This window comes from Lineus longissimus, chromosome 1 (assembly GCF_910592395.1).
Source record: "Lineus longissimus chromosome 1, tnLinLong1.2, whole genome shotgun sequence".
Lineage (NCBI taxonomy): Eukaryota > Metazoa > Nemertea > Pilidiophora > Heteronemertea > Lineidae > Lineus > Lineus longissimus.
The window spans coordinates 4476290-4488820 of NC_088308.1; positions in this window are offsets into that span (position 1 = coordinate 4476290).

Here is a 12531-nt window from a genome sequence, read left to right on the forward strand (position 1 = left end):
ACAAGGGACGACTTATAAAGAGATCATACATAAAGATATTTATCTTTTACCACATCATAGCAACTGCAGCGATTTGAACTTGCCCACAACCGAAATACTTCCAGGTTGCCAACCAACTGTAAGTGCATTTATTCACTACGAGAACATGCATGCAGAACTTCCACGCGGTACCAAACACCCGGGTGTCGGACATTCAGATGCAACCACAGATGTTGAGAATGACAATCTGACATCGGAAGAGTCTGTGACTGAAAATAGAGCTAGTCGAACAGTCACGAGTCAGATGACCGAAACGAATACAGAATCTACTGGGGGAGATTCAAAGATGGGACAAAACAATAGCGAAGACGTTTGCCTGAATTTTCAAAGTGGGGTAGTGAGCCCCATTAAGGCATTTTCAATACATTTGGCAGAAAAGGGCAAGGGTGATGGCCGGCTAGGAGACAACAGTCGAGAGCAAGATGATTTCATTGGAACTGTCACAGCGAGGACAAATGAAACAGAAACGGTGTGGACTTCGAATCTTCTTCAAACTGCCTTGTCGGGCGAGATTGTCAACTTCCAGCACAAACTTTCATCAGAGAACACATCACATAGAGAAGACCCGACTGCACAAACAAATACTGGAAGTGAAACTGGCCTGGACGTGATAGATACTAGAGTCGGCAAGACCAGACTTTCAATCCATATAGCAGGTGTAACAGAAACCATATCCACAACAGACAACCAGACAAAGACCAAGGATGATATTGAAACAACTGTAGAAGTAGATGTCCCTGTGTCGGACCTCGAACTCACTCCATCTGAAGTGCTGACAATCAGAACTCAAACCGCCACCAACAATGATATCGAAACAACTGCAGGAGAAGATGTCCCAGCGTTAGACCTCGAACTCACTCCATCGGAGGGGCTGACAATTAGTAACACATCAGTAGAAATCTCTGTTGAGGAGATAATACCTAGACCAGTTGATGAAATACAACCAACAACGGATGATGGAAGGGACACTCGCCTGACTTTCATTAGCGGTATTGTTGATAAGGTCAGTTCTTTTGGTATTCAACTGACAGGTGATGGCAGAAATGTTCAAGTTACAAGGACCAAACGCAGCCAAGATGATATTGGAGGTTCTGCTACTGAAGACCGTACGCACTCACATGGTACATCCATTAGTTCAACAACAGCACCGAATGTCGATGCAACACTAACCATGTCTACAAGAGAGGGGCTGACAATCACCACTCCAACTGTGGGGAAGGATGATAACCAAACACCTGAAGAAGAATATGTCCTTGTGCCCGACCTCAAACTCACTCCACCTGAGGGGCTCACAATCGCCACTCCAACTGTGGCCGAGGATGATATTGAGGCATCTGTAGAAGGAGATGTCCCTGTGCCCGACCTTGAACTCGCTCCACGTGAGGGGCTGACAATTAGTACCCCATCAGTGACGACCTCTGTCGAGGAGTCCATATCAAAACCAGATGATGTGATACAACCAACAACTGATGATGGAAAGGATACTGACCTGAATTTCATTAGCGGTGTTGTTGATCCGGTCAGTTCCTTTGGTATTCACCTGACAGATGATGACAAGAATGTTGAAGTCAAAAGAACCGAACCAAGCCAAAATGATAATTTAGGTTCTACTACTGAAGATCGAACCCACCCTCAGAAAACACCCATCAGTACCATGACAATACTGAATGCCGATGCAACACTAGCCATATCTACAAGAGAGGGTCTGACAATCACCACTCACACCGTGACCAAGGATGATATCGAAACAGCTGTAAAAGAAGATGCTCCTGTGCCCGACCTTGAACTCGCTCCATCTGAGGGGCTGACAATCATTACCCCATCAGTGACGACCTCTGTCAAGGAGACCATATCAAGACCAGATGATGCGATACAACCAACAACTGAGGATGGAAAGGATACTGGCCTGAGTTTCATTAGCGGTAATGTTGATACGGTCAGTTCTTTTGACATTCACCTGACAGACGATGACAAAAATGTTGAAGTCACAAGAACCAAACCAAGCCAAGATGATATTAGAGGTTCTGCTACTGAAGATCGTACGCACTCAGAGAAAACATCCATCAGTACTATGACAGTACCGAATGCCGATGCAACACTAGCCATATCTACAAGAGAGGATAAGACACTACCAGGATCTGAAAAAGGTGGAATTATTGGCCCAAATGAACCGAATGCCGATGCAACCATATCTACAGGGGAGGGACTGACAATCACCACTTCAACCAGGGGCACCAATGATATCGAAACACCTCTAGAAGGAGATATCCCAGCCCCCGACCTGGAGATCCCTCCACCTGAGGGGCTCACAATCACCACTCCAACCGTGGCCACGGATGATATCGAAACATCTACGGAAGAAGATGTCCCTGAGCCCGACCTTGAACTCACGCTATCTGAGGGGCTGACAATCACCATTCCAGCCATTGGGAAGGATGATAACCAAACCGCTGTAGAAGAAGATGTCCCTGTGCTTGACCTTGAACTCATTCCATCTGAGGGGTTCACAATCACCACCACATCAGTGGCAAAGGATAACGAAACACCTGAAGAAGATGAAGATGTAATACGGAATAACGATGCAACACTAACCATATCTGCAAGAGAGGAGCTGACAATAACCACTCCAACCGTGACCATATATGATATCGAAAAAGCTGTAGAAGAAGATACCCCTGTGCCCCACCTCGAACTCACTCCATCTGAGGGGCTGGCAATCACCACTCCAACCGTGACCAAGGATGAATTCGGAATAGCTATAGAAGGAGATGTCCATGTGCCCGACCATGAACTCACTCCATCAGAGGGGCTGACAATCACCACTCCAACCGTGACCAAGGATGATATCGAAACAGCTGTAGGAGAACATGTCCCTGTACCCGACCATGAACTCACTCCATCTGAGGGGCTGACAATCACCACTCCAACCGTGACCAAGGATGATATCGAAACAGCTGTAGGAGAACATGTCCCTGTACCCGACCATGAACTCACTCCATCTGAGGGGCTGACAATCACAACTCCAACCGTGGCCAAGGATGAATTCGGAACAGCTATAGAAGGAGATGTCCCTGTGCCCGACCATGAACTCACTCCATCAGAGGGGCTGACAATCACCACTCCAACCGTGACCAAGGATGATATCGAAACAGGTGTAGGAGAACATGTCCCTGTACCCGACCTAGAACTCACTCCATCTGAGGGGCTGACAATCACCACTCCAACCGTGACCAAGGATGATATCGAAACAGCTGTAGGAGAACATGTCCCTGTACCCGACCATGAACTCACTCCATCAGAGGGGCTGACAATCACCACTCCAACCGTGACCAAGGATGATATCGAAACAGCTGTAGGAGAACATGTCCCTGTACCCGACCATGAACTCACTCCATCTGAGGGGCTGACAATCACCACTCCAACCGTGACCAAGGATGATATCGAAACAGCTGTAGGAGAACATGTCCCTGTACCCGACCATGAACTCACTCCATCTGAGGGGCTGACAATCACCACTCCAACCGTGACCAAGGATGATATCGAAACAGGTGTAGGAGAACATGTCCCTGTACCCGACCTAGAACTCACTCCATCTGAGGGGCTGACAATCACCACTCCAACCGTGACCAAGGATGATATCGAAACAGCTGTAGGAGAACATGGCCCTGTAACCGACCATGAACTCACTCCATTTGAGGGGCTGACAATCACCACTCCGACCGTGGCCAAGTATGATATCGAAGCAGCTGTAGAAGAAGATGTACCTGTGCCCGACCTCGAACTCATTCCATCTGAGGGGCTGACAATCACCACTCCAACCGTGACCAAGGATGATATGGAATCAGGTGTAGACGAAGATGTCCCTGTGCCCGACCTCGAACTCATTCCATCTGAGGGGCTCACAATCACCACTCCAACCGCAACCAAGAATGATATCGGAATAGCTGTAGAAGAAGATGTCCCTGTGCCCGAGCTTGATCTCACTCAATCTGAGGGGCTAACAATCACCAATCCTATCGTGACCAAGGATGATATTGAAGCAGCTGTAGAAGAAGATGTCCCTGTGCCCGACCTAGAACTCACTCCATCTGAGGGGCTGGCAATCACCACTCCAACCGTGACCAAGGATGAATTCGGAATAGCTATAGAAGGAGATGTCCCTGTGCCCGACCATGAACCCACTCAATCTGAGGGGCTGACAATCACAACCCCAACCGTGGCCAAGGATGAATTCGGAACAGCTATAGAAGGAGATGTCCCTGTGCCCGACCATGAACTCACTCCATCAGAGGGGCTGACAATCACCACTCCAACCGTGACCAAGGATGATATCGAAACAGCTGTAGAAGAACATGTCCCTGTACCCGACCATGAAATCACTCCATCAGACGGGCTGACAATCACCACTCCAACCGTGACCAAGGATGATATCGAAACAGCTGTAGGAGAACATGTCCCTGTACCCGACCATGAACTCACTCCATCTGAGGGGCTGACAATCACAACTCCAACCGTGGCCAAGGATGAATTCGGAACAGCTATAGAAGGAGATGTCCCTGTGCCCGACCATGAACTCACTCCATCAGAGGGGCTGACAATCACCACTCCGACCGTGGCCAAGTATGATATCGAAGCAGCTGTAGAAGAAGATGTACCTGTGCCCGACCTCGAACTCATTCCATCTGAGGGGCTGACAATCACCACTCCAACCGTGACCAAGGATGATATGGAATCAGGTGTAGACGAAGATGTCCCTGTGCCCGACCTCGAACTCATTCCATCTGAGGGGCTCACAATCACCACTCCAACCGCAACCAAGAATGATATCGGAATAGCTGTAGAAGAAGATGTCCCTGTGCCCGAGCTTGATCTCACTCAATCTGAGGGGCTAACAATCACCAATCCTATCGTGACCAAGGATGATATTGAAGCAGCTGTAGAAGAAGATGTCCCTGTGCCCGACCTAGAACTCACTCCATCTGAGGGGCTGGCAATCACCACTCCAACCGTGACCAAGGATGAATTCGGAATAGCTATAGAAGGAGATGTCCCTGTGCCCGACCATGAACCCACTCAATCTGAGGGGCTGACAATCACAACTCCAACCGTGGCCAAGGATGAATTCGGAACAGCTATAGAAGGAGATGTCCCTGTGCCCGACCATGAACTCACTCCATCAGAGGGGCTGACAATCACCACTCCAACCGTGACCAAGGATGATATCGAAACAGCTGTAGAAGAACATGTCCCTGTACCCGACCATGAAATCACTCCATCAGACGGGCTGACAATCACCACTCCAACCGTGACCAAGGATGATATCGAAACAGCTGTAGGAGAACATGTCCCTGTACCCGACCATGAACTCACTCCATCTGAGGGGCTGACAATCACAACTCCAACCGTGGCCAAGGATGAATTCGGAACAGCTATAGAAGGAGATGTCCCTGTGCCCGACCATGAACTCACTCCATCAGAGGGGCTGACAATCACCACTCCAACCGTGACCAAGGATGATATCGAAACAGCTGTAGGAGAACATGTCCCTGTACCCGACCATGAACTCACTCTATCAGAGGGGCTGACAATCACCACTCCAACCGTGACCAAGGATGATATCGAAGCAGCTGTAGAAGAAGATGTACCTGTGCCCGACCTCGAACTCATTCCATCAGAGGGGCTGACAATCACCACTCCAACCGTGACCAAGGATGATATGGAATCAGGTGTAGACGAAGATGTCCCTGTGCCCGACCTCGAACTCATTCCATCTGAGGGGCTCATAATCACCACTCCAACCGCAACCAAGAATGATATCGGAATAGCTGTAGAAGAAGATGTCCCTGTGCCCGAGCTTGAACTCACTCCATCTGAGGGGCTGGCAATCACCCCTCCAACCGTGACCAAGGATGAATTCGGAATAGCTATAGAAGGAGATGTCCCTGTGCCCGACCATGAACTCACTCCATCAGAGGGGCTGACAATCACCACTCCAACCGTGACCAAGGATGATATCGAAACAGCTGTAGGAGAACATGTCCCTGTACCCGACCATGAACTCACTCCATCAGAGGGGCTGACAATCACCACACCAACCGTGACCAAGGATGATATCGAAACAGCTGTAGAAGAACATGTCCCTCTACCCGACCATAAACTCACTCCATCAGAGGGGCTGACAATCACCACTCCAACCGTGACCAAGGATGATATCGAAACAGCTGTAGGAGAACATGTCCCTGTAACCGACCATGAACTCACTCCATCTGAGGGGCTGACAATCACCACTCCAACCGTGGCCAAGTATAATATCGAAGCAGCTGTAGAAGAAGATGTACCTGTGCCCAACCTCGAACTCATTCCATCAGAGGGGCTGGCAATCACCACTCCAACCGTGACCAAGGATGATGTGGAATCAGGTGTAGACGAAGATGTCCCTGTGCCCGACCTCGAACTCATTCCATCTGAGGGGCTCACAATCACCACTCCAACCGCAACCAAGAATGATATCGGAATAGCTGTAGAAGAAAATGGCCCTGTGCCCGAGCTTGAACTCACTCAATCTGAAGGGCTAACAATCACCAATCCTATCGTGACCAAGGATGATATCGAAGCAACTGTAGAAGAAGATGTCCCTGTGCCCGACCTAGAACTCACTCCATCAGAGGGGCTGACAATCACCACTCCAACCGTGACCAAGGATGATATCAAAACAGCTGTGAAAGAAGATGTCCCTGTGCCCGACCTCGAACTCACTCCATCTGAGGGGCTCACAATCACCACTCCAACCGTGACCAAGGATGATGTCGAAACAGCTGTAGAAGAAGATGTCCCTGTGCCCGACCTCGAACTCACTCCATCTGAGGGGCTGACAATCACCACTCCAACCGTGACCAAGGATGATATCGAAACAGCTCTAAAAGAAGATGTCCCTGCGCCCGACCTCGAACTCACTCCATCTGAGAGGTTGACAATCACCACTCCAACCGTGACCAAGGATGATATCAAAACAGCTGTGAAAGAAGATGTCCCTGTGCCCGACCTCGAACTCACTCCATCTGAGGGGCTCACAATCACCACTCCAACCGTGACCAAGGATGATATCGAAACAGCTGTAGAAGAAGATGTCCCTGTGCCCGACCTCAAACTCACTCTATCTGAGAGGTTGACAGTCACCACTCCAACCGTGACCAAGGATGATATCAAAACAGCTGTGAAAGAAGATGTCCCTGTGCCCGACCTCGAACTCACTCCATCTGCGGAGCTGAAAATCGCCACTCCAACCGTGACCAAGGATGATATCGAAAGAGCTGTTAAAGAAGATGTCGCTGTGCCCGACCATGAACTCACTCCATCTGAGGGGCTGACAATCACCACTCCAACCGTGACCAAGGATGATATCGAAACAGTTGTAGCAGAAGATGTCACTGTCGCCGTCAATCAACTCACTCCATCTGAGGGGCTGGCAATCACCACTCCAACCGTGACCAAGGATGATATCGAAACAGCTCTAGAAGAAGATGTCCCTCTAGCCTTCAATCAACTCACTCCATCTGAGGGGCTGGCAACCACCACTCCAACCGTGATCAAGGATGATATCGAAACAGCTGTAGAAGAAGATGTCCCTGTGCCCGACCTCGAACTCATTCCATCTGCGGGGTTGACAATCACCAATCCTATCGTGACCAAGGATGATATCGAAATAGCTATAGAAAAAGATGTCCCTGAGCCCGACCTTGAACTCATTCCATCAGAGGGGCTGACAATCACCACTCCAACAGTGACCAAGGATGATATCGAAAGAGCTGTTAAAGAAGATGTCGCTGTACCCGAGCTTGAACTCACTCCATCTGAGGGGCTGACAATAACCACTACAACCGTGACCAAGTATGATATCGAAGGAGCTGTAGAAGAAGATGTCCCTGTGCCCGAGCTTCAACTCATTCCATCTGAGGAGCTTACAATCACCGATCCTATCGTGACCAAGGATGATATCCAAGCAACTATAGAAGAAGATGTCAATGTGCCCGGGCTTGAACTTACTCCATCTGAGGGGCTGACAATCACTACTCCAACCGTGACCAAGTATGATATCGAAGCCTTTGTAGAAAATGATGTGCCTGAGCCCGACCTTGAACTCACTCCATCTGATCCTAGCCAGGATGATATTGGAGGGTCAGCGCATGTAGATCCTATTCCCACTAAGGACATGTCGTTCAGTACAACTTCAGTACCAATATCCGATGTAGCGTACACCATATCAACAAGAGAGGAGCAGACACGACAAGAAACTGATGATGACAGAGTTAATGGCCTGAACGTGACTGTGCCGACGGTACATTTCCCTGATACCAACAAGGATGATATTGAAACCCCTGTTGAAATAGAAGTTGCTGGGTCCGACCTTCAAACGACTCCATCTGAGGGAATGACAATCGGCACTCCATCTGATACGGACACCGTACCAAGGACACCTGACGAAGCAGCTGTAGAAGAAGATGTCCCTGTGCCCGACCTAGAACTCACTCCATCTGAGGGGCTGGCAATCACCCCTCCAACCGTGACCAAGGATGAATTCGGAATAGCTATAGAAGGAGATGTCCCTGTGCCCGACCATGAACTCACTCCATCAGAGGGGCTGACAATCACCACTCCAACCGTGACCAAGGATGATATCGAAACAGCTGTAGAAGCACATGTCCCTCTACCCGACCATGAACTCACTCCATCTGAGGGGCTGACAATCACCACTCCAACCGTGACCAAGGATGATATCGAAACAGCTGTAGGAGAACATGTCCCTGTAACCGACCATGAACTCACTCCATCTGAGGGGCTGACAATCACCACTCCAACCGTGGCCAAGTATGATATCGAAGCAGCTGTAGAAGAAGATGTACCTGTGCCCAACCTCGAACTCATTCCATCAGAGGGGCTGACAATCACCACTCCAACCGTGACCAAGGATGATGTGGAATCAGGTGTAGACGAAGATGTCCCTGTGCCCGACCTCGAACTCATTCCATCTGAGGGGCTCACAATCACCACTCCAACCGCAACCAAGAATGATATCGGAATAGCTGTAGAAGAAAATGTCCCTGTGCCCGAGCTTGAACTCACTCAATCTGAGGGGCTAACAATCACCAATCCTATCGTGACCAAGGATGATATCGAAAGAGCTGTTAAAGAAGATGTCGCTGTGCCCGACCATGAACTCACTCCATCTGAGGGGCTGACAATCACCACTCCAACCGTGACCAAGGATGATATCGAAACAGTTGTAGCAGAGGATGTCACTGTCGCCGTCAATCAACTCACTCCATCTGAGGGGCTGGCAATCACCACTCCAACCGTGACCAAGGATGATATCGAAACAGCTCTAGAAGAAGATGTCCCTCTAGCCTTCAATCAACTCACTCCATCTGAGGGGCTGGCAACCACCACTCCAACCGTGATCAAGGATGATATCGAAACAGCTGTAGAAGAAGATGTCCCTGTGCCCGACCTCGAACTCATTCCATCTGCGGGGTTGACAATCACCAATCCTATCGTGACCAAGGATGATATCGAAATAGCTATAGAAAAAGATGTCCCTGAGCCCGACCTTGAACTCATTCCATCAGAGGGGCTGACAATCACCACTCCAACCGTGACCAAGTATGATATCGAAGGAGCTGTGGAAGAAGATGTCCCTGTGCCCGAGCTTGAACTCACTCCATCTGAGGAGCTTACAATCACCAATCCTATCGTGACCAAGGGTGATATCCAAGCAACTATAGAAGAAGATGTCCCTGTGCCCGGGCTTGAACTTACTCCATCTGAGGGGCTGACAATCACTACTCCAACCGTGACCAAGTATGATATCGAAGCCTTTGTAGAAAATGATGTGCCTGAGCCCGACCTTGAACTCACTCCATCTGATCCTAGCCAGGATGATATTGGAGGGTCAGCGCATGTAGATCCTATTCCCACTAAGGACATGTCGTTCAGTACAACTTCAGTACCAATATCCGATGTAGCGTACACCATATCAACAAGAGAGGAGCAGACACGACAAGAAACTGATGATGACAGAGTTATTGGCCTGAACGTGACTGTGCCGACGGTACATTTCCCTGATACCAACCAGGATGATATTGAAACCCCTGTTGAAATAGAAGTTGCTGGGTCCGACCTTCAAACGACTCCATCTGAGGGAATGACAATCGGCACTCCATCTGATACGGACACCGTACCAAGGACACCTGACGGAAATGGTATCGGCCTGACCTTTGTTGGTGGTATTGTCGATAGGGTCAGTTCCTTTGGTATCCGTCTGAAAGATGAAGACAAGAATGTTGAAGTGACAAAGATGGATACTAGCCAGGATGATATTGGAGGGTCAGCGCAAAGAGATCATATTCCCACTGAGGACACGTCCTTCAGTACAACTTCAGTACCAAGATCTGATGTAACGTACACCATATCAACAAGAGAGGAGCAGACACGACAAGAACATGATGATGGCAAAGTTATTGGCCTAACCGTTAATGTACCGACGGTGCATCTCCCTGATACCAACCATGATGATATTGAAACTCCTGTTGAAGAAGAAGTTGCTGGGTCCGACCTTGAAACGACTCCATATGCGGGAATAACAATCGGCACATCATCTGTTACGGACACTCTACCAAGAAAAGATGATGGAAGGGATATTGGCCTGGCCTTTGTTGGTGGTATTGTCGATAACATCAGTTCCTTTGGTGTCCATCTGAAAGATGATGACAAGAATGTTGAAGTGACAAAGACAGATCCCAGCCAATATGGTATTGGAGAGTCAGCGCACGTAGATCCTATTCCAACTCAGGACATGTCGTTCAGTACAACTACTGTATCAAATACTGACGTAACGTACACCATATCATCAACAGAGAAGCATACACGACAAGAAACTGATGATGGCAGACTTATTGGCCAGAACGTGACTGTTCCAACATTGCATTCCCCTGATACCAACCGGGATGACATTAGAGGGTCTTCCCAAGTAGACCCTATTTCGACAGAAGACACGTCCTTCAGTACAACTTCAGTACAAAATGTTGACGTTACGTACGCACTATCGTCAAACGAGGAACAGAAACGACCAGAAACTGATGATGGCAGAGTTATTGGCCTGAACGTGACTGTGCCGACCGTACATTTCCCTGATACCAACCAGGATGATATTGAAACTTCTGTTGAAGAAGAAGTTCCTGGGTCCGACCTTCAAACGACTCCATCTGCGAGAATGACAATCGGCACTCCAACTGTTACGGACACCGTACCAAGGACACCTGACGGAAATGGTATTGGCCTGACCTTTGTTGGTGGTATTGTCGATAGGGTCAGTACCTTTGGTATCCATGCAAAAGATGATGACAAGAATGTTGAAGTAACAAAGACATATCCTAGCCAGGATGATACTGGAGGGTCAGCGCAAGTGGATCCTATTCCCACTCAAGACACGTCCTCCTGTGCAACTTCCGTGCCAAATGCTGATGCAACGTACACTATATCAACAAGAGAGGAGCAGACGCGACAAGAAACTGATGATGGCAGAGTTATTGGCATCAACGCGAGTGTTCCAACATTGCATTTCCCTGACACCAACCAAGATGATATTGGTGGGTCTGCTCAAGTAGATCCTGTTCCCACTCAGGACACGTCCTTCAGTACAACTACAGTACCAAATGCTGACGTTAGGTACACCACATCAGGAAGAGAAGTGCAAACACGACAAGAAACTGATGATGGCAGAGTTATTGGCCTGAACGTGACTGTGCCGACGGTACATTTCCCTGATACCAACAACGATGATATTGAAACCCCTGTTGAAGAAGAAGTTGCTGGGTCCGACCTTCAAACGACTCCATCTGCGGGAATGACAATCGGCACTCCATCTGTTACGGACACCATATCATCAAAAGAGAAGCATACACGACAAGAAACTGATGATGGCAGACTTATAGGCCTGAACGTGACTGTTCCAACATTGCATTCCCCTGATACCAACCGGGATGACGTTAGAGGGTCTTCCCAAGTAAACCCTATTCCGACAGAAGACACGTCCTTCAGTACAACTTCGGTGCCAAATGTTGACGTTACACACGCAATATCGTCAAGCGAGGAACAGAAACGACCAGAAACTTATGATGGCAGAGTTATTGGCCTGAACGTGACTGTGCCGACGGTACATTTCCCTGATACCAACCAGGATGATATTGAAACCGATGTTGAAGAAGAAGTTGCTGGGTCCGACCTTCAAACGACTCCATCTGCGGGAATGACAATCGGCACTCCATCTGTTACGGACACATTACCAAGGACACCTGACGGAAATGGTATCGGCCTGACCTTTGTTGGTGGTATTGCCGATAGGGTCAGTTCCTTTGGTATCCATCCAAAAGATGATGACAAGAATGTTGAAGTAACAAAGACATATCCTAGCCAGGATGATATTGGAGGGTCAGCGCA